This window comes from Echinops telfairi, unplaced genomic scaffold (genome assembly GCF_000313985.2).
Source record: "Echinops telfairi isolate 266 unplaced genomic scaffold, ASM31398v2 ScPeMD7_40;HRSCAF=151, whole genome shotgun sequence".
Taxonomy (NCBI): domain Eukaryota; kingdom Metazoa; phylum Chordata; class Mammalia; order Afrosoricida; family Tenrecidae; genus Echinops; species Echinops telfairi.
In genome coordinates, this window is record NW_022103938.1 from 984,839 (window position 1) to 998,682 (window position 13,844).

At 41.4% G+C, this 13,844-nt stretch overlaps 1 pseudogene; it reads right to left on the bottom strand.

The window, feature by feature from the left end:
• The window catches only part of LOC115869708, a 38,341-nt pseudogene that overhangs the window by 6,741 nt on the left and 17,756 nt on the right, over positions 1-13,844 (bottom strand).

The window sequence follows — 13,844 nt, forward strand, 5'->3', positions numbered from 1 at the left end:
AAATGGCACTACCCAGTGTCTGCCATCGTTGTTGCCGGGCAACGGAGCATGTTACCCTGGCCGAGATGGCGCTGCCACTGCAAACACATGGGGTGGGGGCAATGCTTAGTAGGCTGGCTGCTTGGCCCAGGGAACTAGCACTGCCTAGTGTCCTGTCATCGGACGCTTCCTTCCCATTCCCTTCCTTTTGTTTTCTCCAGATTTTACAAACAAGCTGCTTTAATGTTCTGCCAGTGTGCTAGTTCAGGTTTGTTTGTTTTTCTACCAGCTGGTTTTCCATTGCACAAGTCTCTGCCAAAGGTATTTCGGAGCCAAACCCCCAAGTAACAGTTAACTTTCATCCCCAAAGGCCTTTCAGCAATACCACCTTCAGGGTGTTCCTGAGACAGCTCCTGATTCGGTTCCGCTGCGACAGTGTGTCCAGCTAAGAATCTCAATTTCCTTAAAAGGTTCCCTGAGCCACTGACCAATCGCTCCTCCCCTCATAGGTTTGGGAACCCGCTCATGCCAGCAGGCGCCTTTGAAGGCAGAGGGGGACCACTCCAAGCAGTGGCCCACCTAGCTTGGGGTGTAGAAAACGGTCGGGACCTAGTTAGCAGGCAAAAACTGGGTCCCTAACACCCTCCCTCGAACAGGGGCACCTCCTCCAGGCCCCATATTCACAGCACTCCAGTGGCTCGCCCTCAAACTGCAGTTACTGACCTTGAGGCATCGAGCTCTCAGTGATTTTTCTGTTGTTGTGTTTTCTAGATGGGGATCGTCCGGTCATTGACACGGGAAACCCCACTTTGATGTATTCTAATCCATTTTTTATTTCATTATTGTTTCTGCCTGGCTAAACATTTAATCTCGTTCTTTCGTCTTTTTTTTTATGTATTCTATCTAATTGGGATCGATTTGACCTGGAGAGGCTGGAGCAACAGAAGTTGATTGTGTTTTGCAATCCTGTCTGGCCACAGTACATTCTGGGGGGAGGAGAATGCTGGCCAAAGAGTGGCACCCTTTCCTTTCCAACCCTGATTCAGCTACAACATTTCTTTGGAAAGATGGGGAAGTGGGAGGAATTCCGTTATGTTAGGGCATTTTTTCTTTTGAGAATCAGTAAAGATCTTCTTGCCCAGTGCACCCAGGGCCCCCGAAGCTAGGGGCTACTATACCCCCAGCTCTGAGCCTACCCACGTTCTACCCTTAGTGGAGACAGCTGGGGAGTTTGGTCCCCAGACATCCACAGACTTTTCACTCTAGTTGAACTCAAGCAGATTAAAAGTGACCTGGGCAGTTTGTCTGCCAAACCCGAACAGTACATAGAACGCTTCCAGTATCTCACCCTAGCCTATGATTTAATTTGGAAGGAGGTAATGGTCATACTGGGACAGACTATGATGGGATTCGAGAACGAATGAGTGCTCAAAGGTGGTCGGAAGTTACAGGTGATGACTGATAAGTACCCAGTAGGGGAAGCAGCTGTGCCTTTCACTGACCCTGCTGGGGATCGTAATGACTGCAAGGCCAAGTGGGCACGGGAACATTTCCTGGTGTGCATCACAAGGGGACTGGAGTCAGGTAGGCAAAAGGCCATTAATTATGCCAAAGTGACAGCAACTCTCCAGGGAGCTGAGGAAAGCCCCGTGGGCTTCTTAGAGCCACTAAAAGGGGCCCCGAAGAATCACACTGCTGTAGATGTAGATTCCTATGAAGGGCAAGTCTTATTCAGAGGCAAATTTCTCCTGCAGGCCGTACTGGACTTTCAGAAAAAGCTCCACAAATTAGTGCAGAAGCCTGAGGGAGTTACCTTAGAAGAGATGGTTGCTGGTGCAAATGCTGCCTTTTTCCAATAGGGAATAGGCGGGGCAGGGGCAGGCTCAGGAGGAGAGAAGGAAGGACATTAGACATGCCCAGGTACTGGCCACACTTGCTAACTGCCGGTGCGTTAGTCTGGGTACATTAGAGAAACAAATCCACAGAAACTCATGTGTATAAGAGAGAGTTTTATATAAAGGGTAAGTGCACATCAAGAAAACTTCCCAACCCAGTGCTGCCCAAGCCCACAAGTCCAACATTAGCCTATACGCCCAACACCAATCCACAAAGTCCTTCTCCATCTCACAAAACACACGCAATGACGAAAGCTGAATCAGTGAATGTGTAAGCATCTTAGCACTGGCAGGGGTCTCCACATGACTGCTCCAGCATCCAGGGCTCCATCAGGATAGGTCCATGTGGCTTCTCCTCAGGGATGTCTTGCAGGAAGTGAGCCTTGCCAGCTGTAGCAGGGAACTGGCCAAGGCGGCTGCACCCTGGTCTGACCATCACAAAGCAAGAGACCCGAAAACTAGAAAGGCGAGGCTCACCAAGCCATTATCTCTTCACCCTTCAATTAACCCCATACGTGTTTATTGGCCAGGTTGGCACAATAAACTTTAACTATCTCAGCCTGTCAACTGCCTCCCAGGTTTCCCTGACCCCGTGACCAAAGTGCCAAGTGCTATGTGTCAGTGACTGGGCCATTGGGCACAGAACTTCCCTAACAGGAATAGCAGAATGTGGTCAGAAAAATAGAGAAAGACCATCAACGAGACAGATCAACACAGTGGTGTGTGACACTCAAACATAGCAACCGTCATAAGGATGTTGCGGAAGCAGGCAGCGTTTTGTTCTGTTGCGCACAGTGAAACTATGATTAGAACCTGACGTGATGGCACCGAACAGCAATGTTAATTTTACTTTCTATTTCTTTTTTCTTAGATTGAAGTCTTTCTCTGTTTTATCTGATCATTGTTGCTGGGTCTCTTTTGGTGATTGTTTTTGTCCTGGTTTCATAAGTTTTTCTGTATTGGGAAGTCAGGATTTATGAAGAGGAACTGAAATAATAATTACCCAAGGGCACAAAAGGGGACAAAGGGTAGTCAACACCAACAGTTGCAAGGAAGAAAATGTTCCAAAGTTGAATGTTGGAATATCAGCACTATCATTAACCAACCACTGTGGTCATATTCCTTTTTGGGGAAATGTAATGTTTATCTTTAAAATAACAGAACTATCAAGTGACCTTTTGTCCTATTGATTTTGTAGTTGAAATGTCATGGAAATACTATCATCCTAGTGTTAGCACAGTTAAGAAGAGAGTAGAATCTTTCATGTACTTAAAAGATTTCTCAAAGTGGGACACATGAGACACATAGAGGAATTTTCTGGAAGAGCATTACTACTTATTGGTTTCTTCTTATCACTTGACTTGTTTCCCAGGGAGGAGACCAATTTAGAAAGGTATATACAATCTCCATCACGTTTTCAGGGCTCTTACCTGTTTCACATAAATGAGGACATGGTTATTGCTCACGTCTGTTCTGATCACATGGCTAGATCTTTCAAGCTAAAGAAAATGAGATAAATGAAAATGTTAGAGAATCAATGAAGCTACTATGAGGCCTAGAGCAGATAGTATTAAGGGGAAATTTTTATTTAAAAAAAAGTGAGATTATTCCCTTTGTTTGAAAAACAATTCCAGACACAATTGCTGAAGACAAAATAGGTGCATAAGTAAATGTGGTAAAGGAAGCTTGTGGTGCCAGCAATTAAAAGATAGCTGGGGTCCTAAAGGTTTGAAGTTAGACAAGTGGCCATCTAGCAGGGATGCAACAAAGCCCACATGGAAGAAGCACACCAGCCTGTGTGATCATGAGGTGTTGACAGGATCAGGTATCAGGCATCAGAAGACCCAGAGCAATCATACCAATGCAAACGAGTGGGGTCAGACTGGAGACCCCAAACCCATCTGTAGACAATTGGACATCCTCTCACAGAAGGGGCACAAGGAAGGGACGAGTTAGCCAGAGTGCAGTATAGCACCCATGAAACACACAACATTCCTCTAGTTCTTTAATGCTTCCTTCCCCCTATTATCATGACCCCAGTTCTACCTTACAAACCCAGTTAGACCATAGCATGTACACTGGTACAGATAAGACAGATAACCACACCAGGAACAGTAATGGGAGTAGCAATACCATGAGGGTAGGGGGAAGGTGGGGGGGAAAGGGGGGGAAAAGAGGAAGCTGACTTCAAGGATCGATACATAATCCCGCCTCCCCAGGGGGGATGAACAACAGAAACATGGGTGAAGGGAGACAGCAAAGAGTGTAAGATATAAAAATAATAATAATTTATAATTTATTAAGGGTTCATGAGGGTAGGATGGGGGAGGGAGGGAAAAATGAGGAGCTGATACCAAGTGCTCAAGTAAAAAGTGTTTTGAAAATGATGATGGCAACATATGTTCAAATGTGCTTGATACAATTGATATATGGATTGTTATAAGAGTTGTAGGAGCCCCCAAGAAAATGGTTTATTAAAAACAAAAAGTGAGGTTATCGCTCCTTTGTTTTTATTTTTTCTATTTGTTTTCATTTTATTTTTATCAGTTTTATTGAGCTCTAATGAACATATCATGCAATTCAGTAATTCAATCATGTTAATAAGGATTATGCAATCATCACCACAATCCGCTTTGGAACATATTCCTCCGTCTTTGTAACCACTGGTGTTGACTTCCCCTTTCCCTCACCCTCTGTGGTTGTTATATAATTTCATGTCAGAGTGAAGCTGTACCAGAATGTAGGGTGGTATTCAACCTGTCAATCAGGTCACAGCCTGATGGCGCCTCTTTGTGGGTGTGGCCTTCACCTAAGGAGGATCCTGGGAACCTCCCCCTCTCTCTGCCTTCCCCTTTCTGCCCATGGACCCTGGTTGCTGCCAGAGCCCTGGAAATGTGCCCACCACCATTGGATTCACAAGACTTTGCACCCACGTCCTTCCCTCTGAATCATTGCTTGTGACTGCGTGAGTCTGAAGAGGGACTTATGAACTTGAGCTGAACTGGTCTGGGCTGTTTTCTTGATAGAAAGTTTTCTTAAACTCACATGAGGTTCTCTGGATTTGTTTCTCTAGTCAACCCAGCCTAACACACCTCTCTCCTTCAGGTAAGTATTACTTCAGTTACCTGTCTTCATAAACCCTGGCTTCCTGAAACAGAAAAACATATGAAACCAGGACAAAGAACAACACCAACAGAAAGGACCCAACAGCAATGATGATATAAAATAGCGAAAGACTTCAATCTAAGAAAAAGGAAATGATCCAACAACTTAGGATAAATTGAAAGTGGGTCTAAAGTGTTACATTCCAGTCTAAGCACAGTTGCTAAGCACCTCTTTCCATCGTTCTTTGTCTGATATTAGGGCTGATATCTGATATTGTCTGATACCACATTCCTATTTTGTGGGCAGTCGAGATGCACTAGGGACTCAATCCATTTGTGGACCCTGCAAATGGATTTTGGGCTTTCACTACTATCCATACGGTTCCGCAAAACCAGGCGTTTAGAATTTAGGCACTTGTCCTGTTCCTCCTCCTGGTTTGGAGCTTCTATTTTTGTTTGCGTGTTTGAGATGAACTTGTTTGTCACGGAAGACTACATGTCCATCTCAGTTTCACTTTCATCACCCCGCCCTGCTGCGCCTACGCCCCGCTGCCCCCCCCACCCCTGCTTTCTTTTACCACTCAGACTGCTATTTAGGTTTGAAAGATAAGGAACCTGGGGATATTTTTAAAAAAATGAAACATACTGTATATATTTGCACAGTCCATTTCAAGAAATGAAATAAGTAACAATATTTTATTAAACTCTCCATATATGTAGTTCTCATCAATCCTCATCCTTCCTCCCTCCTTCCTCAATATCCCATCCCTCCTTCTCCCTGTTCCCAGTTCCCTCCCACCCTCCTGCCTTGCATAGTCATCAATAGCTTGTCTTTTGATGTATAAACCATGTTTCTTTTTCTTTGGGCTTGGTTCTTATTGTTCACAATACTTGAATTACACTTACTGGTGTGCTTCTCCTTTGTGGACTTAACTGACTCCTTAATTATATGATTGACAGGAATAGCCAGGATGCACTAGTTGATGTAGTTAATGGGGGACAGCAGGGATCAGGTTTTGGAAAAAGAATTCAATATTGTCAATATTTTGATTATGAGAAATCTGGTTTTCTATAAAAAAAGAAATATAGGTATTTTCGGGTCATTTTTCTTCCATTCTTCCATATTCAAGTAACATTTTAGATCCTTTGACAACTTTGATGATTTTAGGTCACATTCTGTTGTGTCATTCTCAAAGTTTTTAGTGTATATCAGTCAATTTGGTACTTTAACCATAGGCTGTATTTCTTGGATTATTATTTTGCCTGATTTTCTTTTTTTTCTTATATGTTTTAAATCCATTATTGGACCATGAGTGCCTAAGGATAGATATTTTCCCTGAATTTCTCTTATATCATCTGTGTCTCTCAGCTTAGGGCCAAATACATAATAAATAGAATTAATTTCTTATGTTTAGAGCTATTGATACTGCTTTGATATGGATATGGTCTTAGTTTGGGGATATAGAACATCCTATTTTATGAGCTCCACTAGGCTTAAGAAACACTACCTTCTTTTACTGTTGGTTTCATGGGAATAAAACCAGACACCATCTTTACATCAATTATCACCATAATGGAGACAAGACGGCTCCCTGTGTAACTACAATGACAAAAAAAAAAAAGGAAGGAGGGAAGGAAGAAAATAATTGATAGGAAATGTCCTTCCAGATTCATCAATAACTTACTTATCTCAATGAAAAATTTTATAACATATTACTATTCACAATAATCAGTATTCTCTGGACATGCATGATATCAATATTTGACACCCATTATTTGGAATTCTGACTGTATATCAAAATCCACAGCTTGCAAAAAACTCACTGATGCTCAAACCTCACTCCAAAACTTGTAATCAGAATCTTTGGGAGTGGAGCTTGGGAACCTGCAATTTAAATCCATCTATGGCTTTTGGACACATCATATATATCCTATTAATTTGTTATTAAATATGAATTATGTATATATATATTTTTAGATATATAAAACCTGAAGATATCATGTTTACCAGAGAGGCTTTGAAATGTTGTTAGATCATCTATTATACTTTATACTTTGATTAAATTGGTGACTAGTAATTGGACTGGTTTTCTCAAATATGAAATTAAAAAAAATATTTTCAATAGTTTTAGTATCATCAGTATTAGATACAGAGGAATATTATTTTAGAATATGTTTTATTAGGATCCCTGTAAAGTTTTTGATGGGTTATGATGGGGTGATTTCTATATTTTGTCTTTAATTTATATTTGTATGTAAAATCAGCATTTGGAATTTATCCATTTGATGAGAACAGGAAAATAATACAGGGCTCAATTAATCAGAAAAGGAGAGGAAGATATTTCAACTTAAGATACCGGTACCTACCCTGAAGGACCTATCCTGAAGGAAAAAAATGTATTCATCAGCAAAGAATCAAATTACATTTAGCTGAGAGAAAAGTAGGGTTTGATTGGAATATTTGGCTAGCCCACACGGTTTTATTGCTCAGATTGAATGCCAAGCTCGCTAAGCATTGTGTTCGCTCTCAGTCTCTTGGTCTTTAAAGCTCAGAATTTAAGAAAACAAAATTACTAGAGAAATATACTATTAGGTGAATTTGCTAAATTTCATAATGCTAAATGCTGAAATTCATGAAGTGCCTCTATGACTTTAAATTATAGTCATCTAATAACAAAGCCTTCACCTTGATATCATTGACTGCCATGGATTCCAGGTGATTTTTGGACTGAGAATTCGATGAAACAGTCTCACCTGACATTCAGCGAGATCTGGAAGCTGGTGTGGTCTTTGGGTCTATCACAAGTTTGGGGCAGAGTTTGTACTTTCAAAGCAAATGGAGCATCCTTCTTCTCTGGCAGAATGTTGTATTTCAAGGATGTCTGTAGAGGACCAGCGATGTCATCAGTTTCTCTCGCTCCAGAGATGCCTCACTTTTTCACCTTCATTTAACTTCTCTAGGTTTGCCTTTTACTTGTCCAATAAGAAAAGAGATGAGATTCCATTTCCACGAGAGAGGTTAAAGTTGACTCTTTCCAATCTAATTTAGGAATCTTACCTGAAGATACACACATATTTCCCCAGTCACTGTGATGGCATATTACCCAGGCAGTTCTGGCAATGAGACCTAGTGCAGCAATAGCCGATTTTTGTTGTCTACTTGGAAATTTGAGGAAAAGTCCTGTGAATCCTGAATGGTCACGTGTGCGGTTTCCCTGTGCCAGAGAAAGTGGCTGTTCCATATCTGGCCAGGGCTGCCAGAGCCACCACTGTGTCCTGGAAGAGATGAGAGCCGAACCACACCCTGAGAGTCAAGTGTTGGTAGAAGAGATTTTTCCCCCCCTAAACTGGCCATCCTGTGAGGATACTGGTGCACCTTACCTTCCAAGTATACATCTAATTCCTTTCTTCTTTTCTCGGTTTCAGGTGTGGCCAAAGTCGTGCTATAGTTTTCCCCAAAGAAATAAAAACAACTTAGAGAAGTAGCCTCACAGTTGATTTTCACCTGCATCCTTGTTGTCCTAGGAACTATGCTTTATGGCTCAGAACGGATGAGCTGCCCTTTTTCATGAAGAGTCTTCTTGGAGCTAGCCCTCAGAGAACATGTCTAAAATCAGGACATTAAAACAAAAGTCGTGACTATTGTTAACTAGATGATTGAGGACCCTTTAGATGTAAGAGAGAGAGAGAGAGAGAGAGAGAGAGAGAGAGAGAGAGAGAGAGAGAGAGAGAGAGAGAGAGAGAGAGAGAGAAACAGAGTGGTGTAAGACAAGTTGCATTTCCTCAATTTTCTTTTTCCATTTACAGAGTTTGGTACTTTTTCCTCTCTAGGCTCTGAAAAACAGAAGATTTATTACACACATGTTAACTCTTTAAAGAGGACTAGTAAGAAGGGAAACCCATGTTCTCTGGGTGTTTATTACAATCATTTACACCCTTAGTAAAATAGTTCCAGAATTATGATAAGTAGAAGAGGAAATGTTAAGAACTTCTGCTTTTAAAATGAATCCATTTTGAGGGAAGGAAGAAGGCAGTGCAGATTTTTTGGAACAGAAAGGAGTGGAGAGATTGAGTTCTTTGGTGCTAGTTACATGGAGCTTCTCAAATATTCCATAAAGATTAGAGTGAATTCTACTTGGTCATTTCCCTTTTAGTTAGACAGATAAAGGAGGGTGAAGATAAAGTTTTTTTTGTGCCAACCTGGCTGATAAACACATGTGGGGTTAATTTAAGGGAGGAGATAAATGGCTCAGTGAGCTTTGCCTTTCTAGTTCTCGGGTTTCTTGCTTTGTGATGGTGGGGCTGCAGCTGCCTTAGCCAGTTCCCTGCTTCAGCTGGCAAGGGTCACTTCCTGCAAGACATCCCCAAGGAGAAGCTACATGGACCTACCCCGATGCAGCCCTGGGTGCTGGAGCAGCCGTGTGGAGACCCCTGCCAGCGCTGAGATGCTTACACATTCACTGATTCAGCTTTCCTCCTGCAGTCGGCATCATTGCGTGTGTTTTGTAAAATGGAGGAGGACTTTGTGGATTGGTGTCAGACATATGGGTTAATGTTGGACTTGTGGGCTTGGGCAGCACTGGGTTGGGGTGTTTTCTTGATGCACACTTAACCTTTATATAAAACTCTCTCTCATCCATGAGTTTCTGTGGATTTGTTTCTCTAAAGTACCCAGACTAACACAGAGGTTTAACAAGATACTCTTCTTGATTTCATTTTTTGAGATGTGCTGTGTAATATATGTATAATAGGTTTCTTAAAAACCAAACCAAACAAAAACCCTCCAGTTTTCTTATCTCTCAACCCTAAATTGTGATTGGAGCAGCTTTTAAAACATTAGAAAAAAAATCCTCTAAAAAAAGGAGACCCTTTTCTGTTTCACCGTAGAAAATTCCATATAAGATTCTAAAGATGACATCTGTAGTCCAGAGCAGTGATTCTCAACTGTAGGTGCTACTGGCATCTAGTGGCGAGAGGCCAGGGATACTACTAGACATCCCAATATGAACTGGATGGCCACAGACATCAATAATTACCTAGTACCAAATGTCAATAGGACAGAAGTTGAGAAATCCTGGTCCAAAGGCTGGTCAATGACTGAAGGGTGCTGATGATATAATACAGTTCTGGAAAGGACTGATGCTGACAGTTGCCAAGTTTGTTAACATAGCACTTTGTACTAAATGACTTCAGGTGTGTGTTGCGGTTGTTGGTGTTTTTGGCCCTAGTACTACAAATGGTTCCAGGAATCTCTTAGATGTTTTTTTTCCTCTTCATATTCAATTGTTCTCAAATATTGCTAAATATTCCATGATTCAATGATAGCTATTGGTAAATAGTGAATGCACAATTATCTCACATGGGCCTGAAAATACTCCCCACCTCTCTAACTCACATTTCTTTGTTAAACTTGGTTTCCTTCTGTGGGGCCAACGCAGAACATCCTGGAGGAAGAAGCTTACCCATCTCTCACATACTATTTTCATTGGGTTGTGAAAGAGAAAAAGTGACCGAGTTCTCACTGTTTGGGATATATCTTGGGAATTGTACTATAAACTGGAATAGAAAACCCATCTATTGGTCTCAGAGGACTTTTGTGAGGATATCTCCAACAAATATAAAATATAAGTATTTTATATTACTTTAAAATGTTATACTTTATAATTGTTTAAAGTGTTATTGCACTTCTTTTACTATGGCTTTTTGCTGTACATCTTTTTTTCATCCAAGTGTATAGGCAGATGAACAATATGAGATAAATTAAATATTATGTAATTATGAATTATATATTGGTCTTAGCAGACAGGGATAAGACTCCACACTTTATATGTTGTGCTTTATCTGTTATGTTATATGTTCAGTGCAACATTTGCAATCCCAGAGGGGAAAAATGATAAGAAGTGCTTTGATCTTACAATGTCTGAGATGCCTAAGGATTCCAGATGAGGCTCATTAATTTCTGCAGGAGTATATTTAATTCTTTTGGGAGAACCAGCGTAAATGGAAGAGGGAAACCCTTGTCACTTGCTCTCACCTTCCTTCAATGCTTCTTCATTAAGCGAGTTTAGAATTTCTTTTTTCTTTACCTGGTTTCCCACCAGAGCAAAAGTGTAGGCCAATAATGCCTTGGTGTAAATACAGCTCCCATGAATCTCCTGTTTTGCTGTGTTCCGAGCTGATTCTTGGCTGAACCGAGCATTGCATATAACAGGGTGCTCTAAGGCAAAAAAAAAAAAAAAAGAGAGAGAGAGAGAAAAAAACAAAGAAAAAGAAAAAGGATGGTGTCAAATTAAGTTCCCAAGTGGCGTGGGTGGTTACTAACTGAAAAGTGGTTGGTTTGAATCCACCCAGTTCAGATTACAGTCACTGAAATCCCCGTGGAGTATAGATTTTACGCTGACACACATGGGATTGCCGTGAGTTGGCATAGACTCAATTACCAGCACTGGGTTTTGGTGTCAAATTAGAGTAGTGATTTAGTGTCAAATAGTGAATAAGAATATGACTAGAGACCCATTAATGGTTATCAACCAGCTAGGCATGCAGTCAGATATTCATCATATCTAAATAGAAGAATATCCTAACGTTATAGTTAGGAGCCCTGTGGTATAGTGGTTGGTTACATGTTGGGCTGAGATACTCATGGTCAGCAGTTTGAAACCACTAGGGCCTCCAAGAGAAAGACTGAGCTCTACTCCTGTAAACAGTTACAGTCTCAGAAACCCACAGGGGATCTCTATGAGCCAGCATTGCCTCATGGAAGTGAGTTTGGTTTTGGTTTGGAACTAAATAGTTGGAACCCTTGGCTGTTCAAATGGTTAAGCACTTGATTTCTATACCCAAATTTAGTGATTTGTATCAACCTAGAAGGACCTTGGAAGAAAGGCTTGGTAGTATACTTCCAAAAAAACAGCCACTAAAAACCCTATGGAGCAAACTCATGCTCTGACACATAGGAGGTTTCCATAAGTCATTGTCAACAAAATGGCAACTATTCATTTGAATTTCATAATTTCACGGTTAAGTCCTAAATAATAAGGCCAGAACCTTTTTAAAGGAATAGGTTTGGATTAATTTAACAACATCATGCATTGACAAATGTGCTTATCTGAGAAACCCCTCAGCTTTGAGCAAAAGCAAAGTTCTGATACTTGAGTTTTAATAGGGTAACATTCTAGATAGCGGGTCTATAATTTTCCTAATGGAGAAATAGGGGATTGAGGTGGATTTTACAGTGACTGGAAGAGAAATCTCCAGAAGGCAATGATGACGTAGGTAGAGAGGGTCACGTCATCCTCCATTCCACCCTGTAAGGGACAGGGGGAGAGAGAGAGAGAGAGAGAGAGTAAAGAGATGAATTTTTGCCTCTGTTTCAGTAAATATTTCTTCCCAACTTATCTACAATCTCATCTGACATTTCACTTTCATGACAACAGTGAAACATCTGCTGAGTATTTTGTGCATTAATGACATGTCTGGCCATGGCCAATGCTGAGGCAGGAGCTGAGAGTATTGCTGGCTGTGATGGTCATGGTTACATGTCAACTTGATTGGGTCATGAGTCTCAGTGGTCTGGCAGTTTATGTAATGATAAAATTTGCAAGTATGTAATAATGCAATTTGGCAGTTATGCAATGAAGTAGTTATTCTCCATTTTGTGATCTGACTCGGTCCTCCTCCATTTCCCTGTAACACCTATTTCCACACAACACCCTGATCTTTGTAACCTAACCAAGTGAATAGGTGGACCAGGCGTAATCAGTTCTACGGTTCCATGGAAACTCTCTTCAGAATCTCCCAGGCAAAGTATCCTCACCATTGAAATTATCATCTCTTCTTTCTCTAGTTAATACCCCTTCCCCTGAGACCCTCCTACATTTATCCTGGACTTCATTGTTGCAATTTATCTGTGTTTGCTTTCACTTCTTACCCTTGGGGAATATTACATGGACATATCACAAGGTTCAGGAGAAGTTCACAAAAAACGGTTCACCTTAAAAACATCACTGAGCAGTGACTCAGAGTTCCTAAAACGGCCATTGTCCTTCTGCTTCTGGGAGAGCCAGGTGAGAGCTTGGGTAATGTGTGCTTCATCAATGAAGGTGAAAGCCCGAGCCTGGACAAGCGTTGTCAGTACACTGGGAACCTGCGGGACTAGGAAGAGTAGGGCACTCAGGAGATTTGATTTCCTGCAGCACCTCATGCTCTGTTTACACATGCCACCTTCATAACTCCCCCGTCCTTGCCTCTACTCCTACCTCCCATGCACACACTCATGAGAGTTTATGAGAGTCAATGCATCATTACTGACAATTGGGAGGTTTTTTTCCTTTTAGCCTGACCATTTCTGTGTTCGTTTGTGTTAAATCTGTTACCAAGTGGCGCTTGCTTCTCAGGGCATTTCTTTATTGGTTTAGGGGTTCATGCTCCTTCTTGTTTTCTTGGGTGGTTGACTAAGTTATCTTCATTTTCATTCTGTTTCTCTGTGTGTGTTTCTTTCCACATATGCTTTACTTTCTCTCCTACAGGTTGTACTCGAATGAGCTAACTTTTTCTAATGTCATGCTTCAAAGATCTAAATATTTCCCTCCACATCACTCTGGGCCACCACCAGTTTGCTGGCCATTGGATTACTCTTGCTTCTCTGTGTGGTCAGATGTAGTTGAGAGAGAGAGAAAGATTGGGTGAGAGAGAGAGAGCGAGAGAAAGAATTCTCTATTGAAAATAGTAATATCCCAGATGCTGTATCATTTGATAGTCGGGCACCATCTGCTTTCTTCCCCACTTTTGCTAATGCACCCCCTATGTCCTCAGCAATCGAGTAGGGGTAGGTTGGTGTGTTTCTTCCGTGTGGGTTTTGTTGTCT